Genomic DNA, 17,653 nt, shown 5'->3' with positions numbered 1-17,653 from the left:
ATGAGTCGACCTTCTCACATACAAGCAGTGCCACGAGTTCAACCCATTGATCCAATGAAACTAACTGCACACATTCACTCAATGAATCACACTACTCGTGTTAACCCAATAAGTAGAGCTTCTCTCATTCATTCGATGTGTCAAGCTTATTTCATTCACACAATGAAACAATCTGCTCGTGCTAATTCATTGGGTACAACTTCTCTCATCCATTCAGTACCAGGCGTTTATCACATCGATTCAATGCAACAAACTGCACCCATTCATTCAATGAAACCATGTTAATTCAAAGAGTAGAGTTTCGCTCAAGTATTCAATGCCTCTTCTGAAATGCTTCCATTCAATCAAGCAAATTGCATTCTTTCAATTATTGATACAAACTTCAATAAAATACACGGTATTAATTAATTAATTTGTTTATTTATTTAAATTTATAATTTATTTAAAGAAATAGTGAATCCAATGATCCAATGCGATAAAATCGAGGCACTGAATGAATGAAAGAATCTCGTGCAGTCTCTTTCGTTAGACGTGCAGTCTCTTTCATTGAATTAATGAGTACGGTTTGATTAACTAAATAAATGAGTTAAGTTTGTTTCCTTGAATTAATGATTCTAGATTGATGCAATAGATGACTGAATGCAGTTTGTTCCATTGAATGTATGAGTTAAGCTTCACACATTGATTAAATGAAAAAACTCTACTCATTGGGTTTACGCGTGCAGTTTCTTTGAATGAATGTGTGTCGATGAATCAATAAGTTGATCTCGTGGCACTGCATGTATGAGAGAAGCTCGACTCATTGATTATCACGTGCAGTTTGTTTTATTGAGTGAATGCGTGAGGATTGGTATATTGAATGAATCGCAGAAGCACTACTCGTTCAATTATCACATAAAGTGTGTTTCATTGAATGAATGAGTACCGCTTGATTGATGGCATAAATGTGCTAAGTTTGTTGCATTGAATCAATTAATAACGTTTGCTTCATTGAATCAAATGATAGAAGTTTGTATCAATGATTTAATTAATATGGTTTGTTTGATTGAATGAAATCGTTATAGTAGTGGTATTCATTACATGAGAGAAGCTCTAGCCATTGAATTAACCCATGCAGTCTGCTTCATTACTGAATGATTGCAAGCGTTACACTCGAGACGTTGAATACATGAGTGAAGATCGTTGAATTAACACATCCCGTCTGTTTCATTGAATGAGTGTGTGCAGTTTCTTACATTAATTCAATGCGTAAAACTCGTGGCATTGAATGACTGAGAGAAGTTGTACTCATTGAATTAACTTGAGCAGTTTGTTTCAATTCAGTGAATAGGTTAAGCTTCACACATCGAATGAATGAGAGAAGCTCTACTCATTGGGTTAACACGTGCAGAGACTTTCAATGAATCCAAGTGTGCAGTTTCATTCATTCAATCAATGCGTTGAACTCTTGGCACTGCATTTATGAGAGAAGGTCGACTCATTGATTAGCACGGTGCAGTTTGTTTCATTGAATGAATGAGTTAACCTTCTTCACACAATGGCAGGAGCTCTATTCCTATAATTAACACGTGGAGTGCAGTTTGATACATTCAATAAACTGCACTCACTCATTCAATGAAACGGACTGCTTGTGTTATGTCAATCAGTATAGCTTCTCTCATGTATGCAATGCGTCTATCATAACGCCTCCATTCAATCATTCAATGTGCATGAATTCAATTAATCAATACATTCTTCAATCATTGATTCAATGAATGAAACGTTATTAATTGATTTAAAGAAATGAACTTAAATCATTTATTTAGTGAATCCAATTGTTTAGTTAAATGCATGGGGTAAGTTTGCTTCATTGAATCAATAAAACGTTTCATTCATTGAAAGTACGATTGAGTCTATGATTCAATGAATGAGTGAATGCAGTTTCCTTCAGAAATGAATATGTTATGCTATTGTATTCATGAGAATAGCGCTAGGCATTGAAAAAAAAACGTTCAGCTTATTTCAGGGAATGAATGAATTCAGTTTGAGTCACTGAATAAGAGAAAGAATGCAATTTGTTTCAGTATACAAATGAGTGCTCTTCGATTCATTAAAGTGCATGAGTTAAGTTTGTTGCATTAAATCAATAAATACTTTTGAATCATTGAATATACGAATGTTTTAATGAAGTTTGATGCATTGAATGATTCGATGCATTTGGATTCATAAAATGAATGTGTTAAGTTTCTTCCACTGAATCAAAGAAAAACGTCTGATTCAATGTGCGATTGATGTTTGATTCAATGAATGAACGAATGCAGTTGTTTCATTGAATGAACACGTCAAGCTCGGCAACATGACTTCACGAGATAAGCTCTTCTCATTGAATTGACACGTCGAGTTTTTTGCATTGAGTTGAGTTTGATACAATGTATGCTGATTGTTAAGTGAACTCATGAGTGCTCTTTGATCTGTTAAATATTTGAGTTATGTTTGCTTCATTGAAACAAGAAATAACTTTTGATTTATTGAATGTGTCTTTGAAGTAGGATTCATTGAATGAAAGAATGCACTTTGATTCTTTGAAATAAGAAGTTAAGCTCCATGCATTGAATGTATAAGAAAAAATTTACTCATTGAATTAATCCACACCGATTGTTTCTTTGAATTCAATGTCTCCAGGTTAACACATTCATTCAATGGAACATACTGTATTCATTCACTGAATCAAGCTTCAATCAAACATTGTTCATTGATTCACTGAAACAAACTTAACACAAGATTTAATGAATCCAATAAGAATCGTTAATTCAATGATTCAAACTGCACTCAGTCAATCAATGAAACAAACTGCGCGTGTTATGTCAATGAGTTCGTCTTCTCTAATTCATGCAATGCTTCGGGCTGAACTCATTCATTCAAAGTATCAAAGTGTATTCATTCATTCAATCCTACATTCAATGAATCAAACGTTTTCTTTCAATCAGTGAAACAAACTTGTCTCATTCATACATAAAACAAACTGCACTCATTTATTTCCAACAAAAATGCATTCAGTCATTTAAAATTTCATTGAATCAAACTGAATTCATTCCTTCAGTCAATTCTTTCAATAAAACACACTGCACATGTTAATTCAATGAGTAAAGCTTTTGCCATTCATATAATGTGTCAACCTTAACTCACTTATTCAATGAGTCGACCTTCTCACATACATGCAGTGCCACGAGTTCAACCCATTGATCCAATGAAACTAACTGCACACATTCACTCAATGAATCACACTACTCGTGTTAACCCAATAAGTAGAGCTTCTCTCATTCATTCGATGTGTCAAGCTTATTTCATTCACACAATGAAACAATCTGCTCGTGCTAATTCATTGGGTACAACTTCTCTCATCCATTCACTCCCAGGCGTTTATCACATCGATTCAATGCAACAAACTGCACCTATTCATTCAAGGAAACCATGTTAATTCAAAGAGTAGAGTTTCGCTCAAGTATTCAATGCCTCTTCTGTAATGCTTCCATTCAATCAAGCAAATTGCATTCTTTCAATTATTGATACAAACTTCAATGAAATACACGGTATTAATTAATTAATTTGTTTATTTATTTAAATTTATAATTTATTTAAAGAAATAGTGAATCCAATGATCCAATGCGATAAAATCGAGGCACTGAATGAATGAAAGAATCTCGTGCAGTCTCTTTCGTTAGACGTGCAGTCTCTTTCATTGAATTAATGAGTACGGTTTGATTAACTAAATAAATGAGTTAAGTTTGTTTCCTTGAATTAATGATTCTAGATTGATGCAATAGATGACTGAATGCAGTTTGTTCCATTGAATGTATGAGTTAAGCTTCACACATTGATTAAATGAAAAAACTCTACTCATTGGGTTTACGCGTGCAGTTTCTTTGAATGAATGTGTGTCGATGAATCAATAAGTTGATCTCGTGGCACTGCATGTATGAGAGAAGCTCGACTCATTGATTATCACGTGCAGTTTGTTTTATTGAGTGAATGCGTGAGGATTGGTATATTGAATGAATCGCAGAAGCACTACTCGTTCAATTATCACATAAAGTGTGTTTCATTGAATGAATGAGTACCGCTTGATTGATGGCATAAATGTGCTAAGTTTGTTGCATTGAATCAATTAATAACGTTTGCTTCATTGAATCAAATGATAGAAGTTTGTATCAATGATTTAATTAATATGGTTTGTTTGATTGAATGAAATCGTTATAGTAGTGGTATTCATTACATGAGAGAAGCTCTAGCCATTGAATTAACCCATGCAGTCTGCTTCATTACTGAATGATTGCAAGCGTTACACTCGAGACGTTGAATACATGAGTGAAGATCTACTCGTTGAATTAACACATCCCGTCTGTTTCATTGAATGAGTGTGTGCAGTTTCTTACATTAATTCAATGCGTAAAACTCGTGGCATTGAATGACTGAGAGAAGTTGTACTCATTGAATTAACTTGAGCAGTTTGTTTCAATTGAGTGAATAGGTTAAGCTTCACACACTGAATGAATGAGACAAGCTCTACTCATTGGGTTAACACGTGCAGAGACTTTCAATGAATCCAAGTGTGCAGTTTCATTCATTCAATCAATGCGTTGAACTCTTGGCACTGCATTTATGAGAGAAGGTCGACTCATTGATTAGCACGGTGCAGTTTGTTTCATTGAATGAATGAGTTAACCTTCTTCACACATTGGCAGGAGCTCTATTCCTATAATTAACACGTGGAGTGCAGTTTGATACATTCAATAAACTGCACTCACTCATTCAATGAAACGGACTGCTTGGGTTATGTCAATGAGTATAGCTTCTCTCATGTAGGCAATGCGTCTATCATAACGCCTCCATTCAATCATTCAATGTGCATGAATTCAATTAATCAATACATTCTTCAATCATTGATTCAATGAATGAAACGTTATTAATTGATTTAAAGAAATGAACTTAAATCATTTATTTAGTGAATCCAATTGTTTAGTTAAATGCATGGGGTAAGTTTGCTTCATTGAATCAATAAAACGTTTCATTCATTGAAAGTACGATTGAGTCTATGATTCAATGAATGAGTGAATGCAGTTTCCTTCAGAAATGAATATGTTATGCTATTGTATTCATGAGAATAGCGCTAGGCAATGAAAAAAAAACGTTCAGCTTATTTCAGGGAATGAATGAATTCAGTTTGAGTCACTGAATAAGAGAAAGAATGCAATTTGTTTCAGTATACAAATGAGTGCTCTTCGATTCATTAAAGTGTATGAGTTAAGTTTGTTGCATTAAATCAATAAATACTTTTGAATCATTGAATATACGAATGTTTTAATGAAGTTTGATGCATTGAATGATTCGATGCATTTGGATTCATAAAATGAATGTGTTAAGTTTCTTCCACTGAATCAAAGAAAAACGTCTGATTCAATGTGCGATTGATGTTTGATTCAATGAATGAACGAATGCAGTTGTTTCATTGAATGAACACGTCAAGCTCGGCAACATGACTTCACGAGATAAGCTCTTCTCATTGAATTGACACGTAGAGTTTTTTGCATTGAGTTGAGTTTGATACAATGTATGCTGATTGTTAAGTGAACTCATGAGTGCTCTTTGATCTGTTAAATATTTGAGTTATGTTTGCTTCATTGAAACAAGAAATAACTTTTGATTTATTGAATGTGTCTTTGAAGTAGGATTCATTGAATGAAAGAATGCACTTTGATTCTTTGAAATAAGAAGTTAAGCTCCATGCATTGAATGTATAAGAAAAAATTTACTCATTGAATTAATCCTCACCGATTGTTTCTTTGAATTCAATGTCTCCAGGTTAACACATTCATTGAATGGAACATACTGTATTCATTCACTGAATCAAGCTTCAATCAAACATTGTTCATTGATTCACTGAAACAAACTTAACACAAGATTTAATGAATCCAATAAGAATCGTCCATTCAATGATTCAAACTGCACTCAGTCAATCAATGAAACAAACTGCGCGTGTTATGTCAATGAGTTCGTCTTCTCTAATTCATGCAATGCTTCGGGCTGAACTCATTCATTCAAAGTATCAAAGTGTATTCATTCATTCAATCCTACATTCAATGAATCAAACGTTTTCTTTCAATCAGTGAAACAAACTTGACTCATTCATACATAAAACAAACTGCACTCATTTATTTCCAACAAAAATGCATTCAGTCATTTAAAATTTCATTGAATCAAACTGAATTCATTCCTTCAGTCAATTCTTTCAATAAAACACACTGCACGTGTTAATTCAATGAGTAAAGCTTTTGCCATTCATATAATGTGTCAAGCTTAACTCACTTATTCAATGAGTCGACCTTCTCACATACAAGCAGTGCCACGAGTTCAACCCATTGATCCAATGAAACTAACTGCACACATTCACTCAATGAATCACACTACTCGTGTTAACCCAATAAGTAGAGCTTCTCTCATTCATTCGATGTGTCAAGCTTATTTCATTCACACAATGAAACAATCTGCTCGTGCTAATTCATTGGGTACAACTTCTCTCATCCATTCAGTACCAGGCGTTTATCACATCGATTCAATGCAACAAACTGCACCCATTCATTCAATGAAACCATGTTAATTCAAAGAGTAGAGTTTCGCTCAAGTATTCAATGCCTCTTCTGAAATGCTTCCATTCAATCAAGCAAATTGCATTCTTTCAATTATTGATACAAACTTCAATAAAATACACGGTATTAATTAATTAATTTGTTTATTTATTTAAATTTATAATTTATTTAAAGAAATAGTGAATCCAATGATCCAATGCGATAAAATCGAGGCACTGAATGAATGAAAGAATCTCGTGCAGTCTCTTTCGTTAGACGTGCAGTCTCTTTCATTGAATTAATGAGTACGGTTTGATTAACTAAATAAATGAGTTAAGTTTGTTTCCTTGAATTAATGATTCTAGATTGATGCAATAGATGACTGAATGCAGTTTGTTCCATTGAATGTATGAGTTAAGCTTCACACATTGATTAAATGAAAAAACTCTACTCATTGGGTTTACGCGTGCAGTTTCTTTGAATGAATGTGTGTCGATGAATCAATAAGTTGATCTCGTGGCACTGCATGTATGAGAGAAGCTCGACTCATTGATTATCACGTGCAGTTTGTTTTATTGAGTGAATGCGTGAGGATTGGTATATTGAATGAATCGCAGAAGCACTACTCGTTCAATTATCACATAAAGTGTGTTTCATTGAATGAATGAGTACCGCTTGATTGATGGCATAAATGTGCTAAGTTTGTTGCATTGAATCAATTAATAACGTTTGCTTCATTGAATCAAATGATAGAAGTTTGTATCAATGATTTAATTAATATGGTTTGTTTGATTGAATGAAATCGTTATAGTAGTGGTATTCATTACATGAGAGAAGCTCTAGCCATTGAATTAACCCATGCAGTCTGCTTCATTACTGAATGATTGCAAGCGTTACACTCGAGACGTTGAATACATGAGTGAAGATCGTTGAATTAACACATCCCGTCTGTTTCATTGAATGAGTGTGTGCAGTTTCTTACATTAATTCAATGCGTAAAACTCGTGGCATTGAATGACTGAGAGAAGTTGTACTCATTGAATTAACTTGAGCAGTTTGTTTCAATTCAGTGAATAGGTTAAGCTTCACACATCGAATGAATGAGAGAAGCTCTACTCATTGGGTTAACACGTGCAGAGACTTTCAATGAATCCAAGTGTGCAGTTTCATTCATTCAATCAATGCGTTGAACTCTTGGCACTGCATTTATGAGAGAAGGTCGACTCATTGATTAGCACGGTGCAGTTTGTTTCATTGAATGAATGAGTTAACCTTCTTCACACAATGGCAGGAGCTCTATTCCTATAATTAACACGTGGAGTGCAGTTTGATACATTCAATAAACTGCACTCACTCATTCAATGAAACGGACTGCTTGTGTTATGTCAATGAGTATAGCTTCTCTCATGTATGCAATGCGTCTATCATAACGCCTCCATTCAATCATTCAATGTGCATGAATTCAATTAATCAATACATTCTTCAATCATTGATTCAATGAATGAAACGTTATTAATTGATTTAAAGAAATGAACTTAAATCATTTATTTAGTGAATCCAATTGTTTAGTTAAATGCATGGGGTAAGTTTGCTTCATTGAATCAATAAAACGTTTCATTCATTGAAAGTACGATTGAGTCTATGATTCAATGAATGAGTGAATGCAGTTTCCTTCAGAAATGAATATGTTATGCTATTGTATTCATGAGAATAGCGCTAGGCATTGAAAAAAAAACGTTCAGCTTATTTCAGGGAATGAATGAATTCAGTTTGAGTCACTGAATAAGAGAAAGAATGCAATTTGTTTCAGTATACAAATGAGTGCTCTTCGATTCATTAAAGTGCATGAGTTAAGTTTGTTGCATTAAATCAATAAATACTTTTGAATCATTGAATATACGAATGTTTTAATGAAGTTTGATGCATTGAATGATTCGATGCATTTGGATTCATAAAATGAATGTGTTAAGTTTCTTCCACTGAATCAAAGAAAAACGTCTGATTCAATGTGCGATTGATGTTTGATTCAATGAATGAACGAATGCAGTTGTTTCATTGAATGAACACGTCAAGCTCGGCAACATGACTTCACGAGATAAGCTCTTCTCATTGAATTGACACGTCGAGTTTTTTGCATTGAGTTGAGTTTGATACAATGTATGCTGATTGTTAAGTGAACTCATGAGTGCTCTTTGATCTGTTAAATATTTGAGTTATGTTTGCTTCATTGAAACAAGAAATAACTTTTGATTTATTGAATGTGTCTTTGAAGTAGGATTCATTGAATGAAAGAATGCACTTTGATTCTTTGAAATAAGAAGTTAAGCTCCATGCATTGAATGTATAAGAAAAAATTTACTCATTGAATTAATCCACACCGATTGTTTCTTTGAATTCAATGTCTCCAGGTTAACACATTCATTCAATGGAACATACTGTATTCATTCACTGAATCAAGCTTCAATCAAACATTGTTCATTGATTCACTGAAACAAACTTAACACAAGATTTAATGAATCCAATAAGAATCGTTAATTCAATGATTCAAACTGCACTCAGTCAATCAATGAAACAAACTGCGCGTGTTATGTCAATGAGTTCGTCTTCTCTAATTCATGCAATGCTTCGGGCTGAACTCATTCATTCAAAGTATCAAAGTGTATTCATTCATTCAATCCTACATTCAATGAATCAAACGTTTTCTTTCAATCAGTGAAACAAACTTGTCTCATTCATACATAAAACAAACTGCACTCATTTATTTCCAACAAAAATGCATTCAGTCAAGTCATTTAAAATTTCATTGAATCAAACTGAATTCATTCCTTCAGTCAATTCTTTCAATAAAACACACTGCACGTGTTAATTCAATGAGTAAAGCTTTTGCCATTCATATAATGTGTCAAGCTTAACTCACTTATTCAATGAGTCGACCTTCTCACATACATGCAGTGCCACGAGTTCAACCCATTGATCCAATGAAACTAACTGCACACATTCACTCAATGAATCACACTACTCGTGTTAACCCAATAAGTAGAGCTTCTCTCATTCATTCGATGTGTCAAGCTTATTTCATTCACACAATGAAACAATCTGCTCGTGCTAATTCATTGGGTACAACTTCTCTCATCCATTCAGTACCAGGCGTTTATCACATCGATTCAATGCAACAAACTGCACCATGAAACCATGTTAATTCAATGAAACCATGTTAATTCAAAGAGTAGAGTTTCGCTCAAGTATTCAATGCCTCTTCTATAATGCTTCCATTCAATCAAGCAAATTGCATTCTTTCAATTATTGATACAAACTTCAATGAAATACACGGTATTAATTAATTAATTTGTTTATTTATTTAAATTTATAATTTATTAAAAAAATAGTGAATCCAATGATCCACTGCGATCAAATCGAGGCACTGAATGAATGAAAGAATCTCGTGCAGTCTCTTTCGTTAGACGTGCAGTCTCTTTCATTGAATTAATGAGTACGGTTTGATTAACTAAATAAATGAGTTAAGTTTGTTTCCTTGAATTAATGATTCTAGATTGATGCAATAGATGACTGAATGCAGTTTGTTCCATTGAATGTATGAGTTAAGCTTCACACATTGATTAAATGAAAAAACTCTACTCATTGGGTTTACGCGTGCAGTTTCTTTGAATGAATGTGTGTCGATGAATCAATAAGTTGATCTCGTGGCACTGCATGTATGAGAGAAGCTCGACTCATTGATTATCACGTGCAGTTTGTTTTATTGAGTGAATGCGTGAGGATTGGTATATTGAATGAATCGCAGAAGCACTACTCGTTCAATTATCACATAAAGTGTGTTTCATTGAATGAATGAGTACCGCTTGATTGATGGCATAAATGTGCTAAGTTTGTTGCATTGAATCAATTAATAACGTTTGCTTCATTGAATCAAATGATAGAAGTTTGTATCAATGATTTAATTAATATGGTTTGTTTGATTGAATGAAATCGTTATAGTAGTGGTATTCATTACATGAGAGAAGCTCTAGCAAATGAATTAACCCATGCAGTCTGCTTCATTACTGAATGATTGCAAGCGTTACACTCGAGACGTTGAATACATGAGTGAAGATCTACTCGTTGAATTAACACATCCCGTCTGTTTCATTGAATGAGTGTGTGCAGTTTCTTACATTAATTCAATGCGTAAAACTCGTGGCATTGAATGACTGAGAGAAGTTGTACTCATTGAATTAACTTGAGCAGTTTGTTTCAATTGAGTGAATAGGTTAAGCTTCACACACTGAATGAATGAGAGAAGCTCTACCCATTGGGTTAACACGTGCAGAGACTTTCAATGAATCCAAGTGTGCAGTTTCATTCATTCAATCAATGCGTTGAACTCTTGGCACTGCATTTATGAGAGAAGGTCGGCTCATTGATTAGCACGGTGCAGTTTGTTTCATTGAATGAATGAGTTAACCTTCTTCACACATTGGCAGGAGCTCTATTCCTATAATTAACACGTGGAGTGCAGTTTGATACATTCAATAAACTGCACTCACTCATTCAATGAAACGGACTGCTTGTGTTATGTCAATGAGTATAGCTTCTCTCATGTATGCAATGCGTCTATCAAAACGCCTCCATTCAATCATTCAATGTGCATGAATTCAATTAATCAATACATTCTTCAATCATTGATTCAATGAATGAAAGGTTATTAATTGATTTAAAGAAATGAACTTAAATCATTTATTTAGTGAATCCAATTGTTTACTTAAATGCATGGGGTAAGTTTGCTTCATTGAATCAATAAAACGTTTCATTCATTGAAAGTACGATTGAGTCTATGATTCAATGAATGAGTGAATGCAGTTTCCTTCAGAAATGAATATGTTATGCTGTTGTATTCATGAGAATAGCGCTAGGCATTGAAAAAAAACGTTCAGCTTATTTCAGGGAATGAATGAATTCAGTTTGAGTCACTGAATAAGAGAAAGAATGCAATTTGTTTCAGTATACAAATGAGTGCTCTTCGTTTCATTAAAGTGTATGAGTTGCGTTTGTTGCATTAAATCAATAAATACTTTTGAATCATTGAATATACGAATGTTTTAATGAAGTTTGATGCATTGAATGATTCGATGCATTTGGATTCATAAAATGAATGTGTTAAGTTTCTTCCACTGAATCAAAGAAAAACGTCTGATTCAATGTGCGATTGATGTTTGATTCAATGAATGAACGAATGCAGTTGTTTCATTGAATGAACACGTCAAGCTCGGCAACATGACTTCACGAGATAAGCTCTTCTCATTGAATTGACACGTAGAGTTTTTTGCATTGAGTTGAGTTTGATACAATGTATGCTGATTGTTAAGTGAACTCATGAGTGCTCTTTGATCTGTTAAATATTTGAGTTATGTTTGCTTCATTGAAACAAGAAATAACTTTTGATTTATTGAATGTGTCTTTGAAGTAGGATTCATTGAATGAAAGAATGCACTTTGATTCTTTGAAATAAGAAGTTAAGCTCCATGCATTGAATGTATAAGAAAAAATTTACTCATTGAATTAATCCACACCGATTGTTTCTTTGAATTCAATGTCTTCCAGGTTAACACATTCATTCAATGGAACATACTGTATTCATTCACTGAATCAAGCTTCAATCAAACATTGTTCATTGATTCACTGAAACAAACTTAACACAAGATTTAATGAATCCAATAAGAATCGTCCATTCAATGATTCAAACTGCACTCAGTCAATCAATGAAACAAACTGCGCGTGTTATGTCAATGAGTTCGTCTTCTCTAATTCATGCAATGCTTCGGGCTGAACTCATTCATTCAAAGTATCAAAGTGTATTCATTCATTCAATCCTACATTCAATGAATCAAACGTTTTCTTTCAATCAGTGAAACAAACTTGACTCATTCATACATAAAACAAACTGCACTCATTTATTTCCAACAAAAATGCATTCAGTCATTTAAAATTTCATTGAATCAAACTGAATTCATTCCTTCAGTCAATTCTTTCAATAAAACACACTGCACGTGTTAATTCAATGAGTAAAGCTTTTGCCATTCATATAATGTGTCAAGCTTAACTCACTTATTCAATGAGTCGACCTTCTCACATACATGCAGTGCCACGAGTTCAACCCATTGATCCAATGAAACTAACTGCACACATTCACTCAATGAATCACACTACTCGTGTTAACCCAATAAGTAGAGCTTCTCTCATTCATTCGATGTGTCAAGCTTATTTCATTCACACAATGAAACAATCTGCTCGTGCTAATTCATTGGGTACAACTTCTCTCATCCATTCAGTACCAGGCGTTTATCACATCGATTCAATGCAACAAACTGCACCATGAAACCATGTTAATTCAATGAAACCATGTTAATTCAAAGAGTAGAGTTTCGCTCAAGTATTCAATGCCTCTTCTATAATGCTTCCATTCAATCAAGCAAATTGCATTCTTTCAATTATTGATACAAACTTCAATGAAATACACGGTATTAATTAATTAATTTGTTTATTTATTTAAATTTATAATTTATTAAAAAAATAGTGAATCCAATGATCCACTGCGATCAAATCGAGGCACTGAATGAATGAAAGAATCTCGTGCAGTCTCTTTCGTTAGACGTGCAGTCTCTTTCATTGAATTAATGAGTACGGTTTGATTAACTAAATAAATGAGTTAAGTTTGTTTCCTTGAATTAATGATTCTAGATTGATGCAATAGATGACTGAATGCAGTTTGTTCCATTGAATGTATGAGTTAAGCTTCACACATTGATTAAATGAAAAAACTCTACTCATTGGGTTTACGCGTGCAGTTTCTTTGAATGAATGTGTGTCGATGAATCAATAAGTTGATCTCGTGGCACTGCATGTATGAGAGAAGCTCGACTCATTGATTATCACGTGCAGTTTGTTTTATTGAGTGAATGCGTGAGGATTGGTATATTGAATGAATCGCAGAAGCACTACTCGTTCAATTATCACATAAAGTGTGTTTCATTGAATGAATGAGTACCGCTTGATTGATGGCATAAATGTGCTAAGTTTGTTGCATTGAATCAATTAATAACGTTTGCTTCATTGAATCAAATGATAGAAGTTTGTATCAATGATTTAATTAATATGGTTTGTTTGATTGAATGAAATCGTTATAGTAGTGGTATTCATTACATGAGAGAAGCTCTAGCAAATGAATTAACCCATGCAGTCTGCTTCATTACTGAATGATTGCAAGCGTTACACTCGAGACGTTGAATACATGAGTGAAGATCTACTCGTTGAATTAACACATCCCGTCTGTTTCATTGAATGAGTGTGTGCAGTTTCTTACATTAATTCAATGCGTAAAACTCGTGGCATTGAATGACTGAGAGAAGTTGTACTCATTGAATTAACTTGAGCAGTTTGTTTCAATTGAGTGAATAGGTTAAGCTTCACACACTGAATGAATGAGAGAAGCTCTACCCATTGGGTTAACACGTGCAGAGACTTTCAATGAATCCAAGTGTGCAGTTTCATTCATTCAATCAATGCGTTGAACTCTTGGCACTGCATTTATGAGAGAAGGTCGGCTCATTGATTAGCACGGTGCAGTTTGTTTCATTGAATGAATGAGTTAACCTTCTTCACACATTGGCAGGAGCTCTATTCCTATAATTAACACGTGGAGTGCAGTTTGATACATTCAATAAACTGCACTCACTCATTCAATGAAACGGACTGCTTGTGTTATGTCAATGAGTATAGCTTCTCTCATGTATGCAATGCGTCTATCAAAACGCCTCCATTCAATCATTCAATGTGCATGAATTCAATTAATCAATACATTCTTCAATCATTGATTCAATGAATGAAAGGTTATTAATTGATTTAAAGAAATGAACTTAAATCATTTATTTAGTGAATCCAATTGTTTACTTAAATGCATGGGGTAAGTTTGCTTCATTGAATCAATAAAACGTTTCATTCATTGAAAGTACGATTGAGTCTATGATTCAATGAATGAGTGAATGCAGTTTCCTTCAGAAATGAATATGTTATGCTGTTGTATTCATGAGAATAGCGCTAGGCATTGAAAAAAAACGTTCAGCTTATTTCAGGGAATGAATGAATTCAGTTTGAGTCACTGAATAAGAGAAAGAATGCAATTTGTTTCAGTATACAAATGAGTGCTCTTCGTTTCATTAAAGTGTATGAGTTGCGTTTGTTGCATTAAATCAATAAATACTTTTGAATCATTGAATATACGAATGTTTTAATGAAGTTTGATGCATTGAATGATTCGATGCATTTGGATTCATAAAATGAATGTGTTAAGTTTCTTCCACTGAATCAAAGAAAAACGTCTGATTCAATGTGCGATTGATGTTTGATTCAATGAATGAACGAATGCAGTTGTTTCATTGAATGAACACGTCAAGCTCGGCAACATGACTTCACGAGATAAGCTCTTCTCATTGAATTGACACGTAGAGTTTTTTGCATTGAGTTGAGTTTGATACAATGTATGCTGATTGTTAAGTGAACTCATGAGTGCTCTTTGATCTGTTAAATATTTGAGTTATGTTTGCTTCATTGAAACAAGAAATAACTTTTGATTTATTGAATGTGTCTTTGAAGTAGGATTCATTGAATGAAAGAATGCACTTTGATTCTTTGAAATAAGAAGTTAAGCTCCATGCATTGAATGTATAAGAAAAAATTTACTCATTGAATTAATCCACACCGATTGTTTCTTTGAATTCAATGTCTTCCAGGTTAACACATTCATTCAATGGAACATACTGTATTCATTCACTGAATCAAGCTTCAATCAAACATTGTTCATTGATTCACTGAAACAAACTTAACACAAGATTTAATGAATCCAATAAGAATCGTCCATTCAATGATTCAAACTGCACTCAGTCAATCAATGAAACAAACTGCGCGTGTTATGTCAATGAGTTCGTCTTCTCTAATTCATGCAATGCTTCGGGCTGAACTCATTCATTCAAAGTATCAAAGTGTATTCATTCATTCAATCCTACATTCAATGAATCAAACGTTTTCTTTCAATCAGTGAAACAAACTTGACTCATTCATACATAAAACAAACTGCACTCATTTATTTCCAACAAAAATGCATTCAGTCATTTAAAATTTCATTGAATCAAACTGAATTCATTCCTTCAGTCAATTCTTTCAATAAAACACACTGCACGTGTTAATTCAATGAGTAAAGCTTTTGCCATTCATATAATGTGTCAAGCTTAACTCACTTATTCAATGAGTCGACCTTCTCACATACATGCAGTGCCACGAGTTCAACCCATTGATCCAATGAAACTAACTGCACACATTCACTCAATGAATCACACTACTCGTGTTAACCCAATAAGTAGAGCTTCTCTCATTCATTCGATGTGTCAAGCTTATTTCATTCACACAATGAAACAATCTGCTCGTGCTAATTCATTGGGTACAACTTCTCTCATCCATTCAGTACCAGGCGTTTATCACATCGATTCAATGCAACAAACTGCACCATGAAACCATGTTAATTCAATGAAACCATGTTAATTCAAAGAGTAGAGTTTCGCTCAAGTATTCAATGCCTCTTCTATAATGCTTCCATTCAATCAAGCAAATTGCATTCTTTCAATTATTGATACAAACTTCAATGAAATACACGGTATTAATTAATTAATTTGTTTATTTATTTAAATTTATAATTTATTAAAAAAATAGTGAATCCAATGATCCACTGCGATCAAATCGAGGCACTGAATGAATGAAAGAATCTCGTGCAGTCTCTTTCGTTAGACGTGCAGTCTCTTTCATTGAATTAATGAGTACGGTTTGATTAACTAAATAAATGAGTTAAGTTTGTTTCCTTGAATTAATGATTCTAGATTGATGCAATAGATGACTGAATGCAGTTTGTTCCATTGAATGTATGAGTTAAGCTTCACACATTGATTAAATGAAAAAACTCTACTCATTGGGTTTACGCGTGCAGTTTCTTTGAATGAATGTGTGTCGATGAATCAATAAGTTGATCTCGTGGCACTGCATGTATGAGAGAAGCTCGACTCATTGATTATCACGTGCAGTTTGTTTTATTGAGTGAATGCGTGAGGATTGGTATATTGAATGAATCGCAGAAGCACTACTCGTTCAATTATCACATAAAGTGTGTTTCATTGAATGAATGAGTACCGCTTGATTGATGGCATAAATGTGCTAAGTTTGTTGCATTGAATCAATTAATAACGTTTGCTTCATTGAATCAAATGATAGAAGTTTGTATCAATGATTTAATTAATATGGTTTGTTTGATTGAATGAAATCGTTATAGTAGTGGTATTCATTACATGAGAGAAGCTCTAGCAAATGAATTAACCCATGCAGTCTGCTTCATTACTGAATGATTGCAAGCGTTACACTCGAGACGTTGAATACATGAGTGAAGATCTACTCGTTGAATTAACACATCCCGTCTGTTTCATTGAATGAGTGTGTGCAGTTTCTTACATTAATTCAATGCATAAAACTCGTGGCATTGAATGACTGAGAGAAGTTGTACTCATTGAATTAACTTGAGCAGTTTGTTTCAATTGAGTGAATAGGTTAAGCTTCACACACTGAATGAATGAGAGAAGCTCTACTCATTGGGTTAACACGTGCAGAGACTTTCAATGAATCCAAGTGTGCAGTTTCATTCATTCAATCAATGCGTTGAACTCTTGGCACTGCATTTATGAGAGAAGGTCGACTCATTGATTAGCACGGTGCAGTTTGTTTCATTGAATGAATGAGTTAAACTTCTTCACACATTGGCAGGAGCTCTATTCCTATAATTAACACGTGGAGTGCAGTTTGATACATTCAATAAACTGCACTCACTCATTCAATGAAACGGACTGCTTGTGTTATGTCAATGAGTATAGCTTCTCTCATGTATGCAATGTGTCTATCAAAACGCCTCCATTCAATCATTCAATGTGCATGAATTCAATTAATCAATACATTCTTCAATCATT

This window comes from Chiloscyllium punctatum, chromosome 35 (genome assembly GCF_047496795.1).
Source record: "Chiloscyllium punctatum isolate Juve2018m chromosome 35, sChiPun1.3, whole genome shotgun sequence".
NCBI classification, from domain to species: Eukaryota; Metazoa; Chordata; class Chondrichthyes; order Orectolobiformes; family Hemiscylliidae; genus Chiloscyllium; species Chiloscyllium punctatum.
This window is presented reverse-complemented; position numbering follows the sequence as displayed.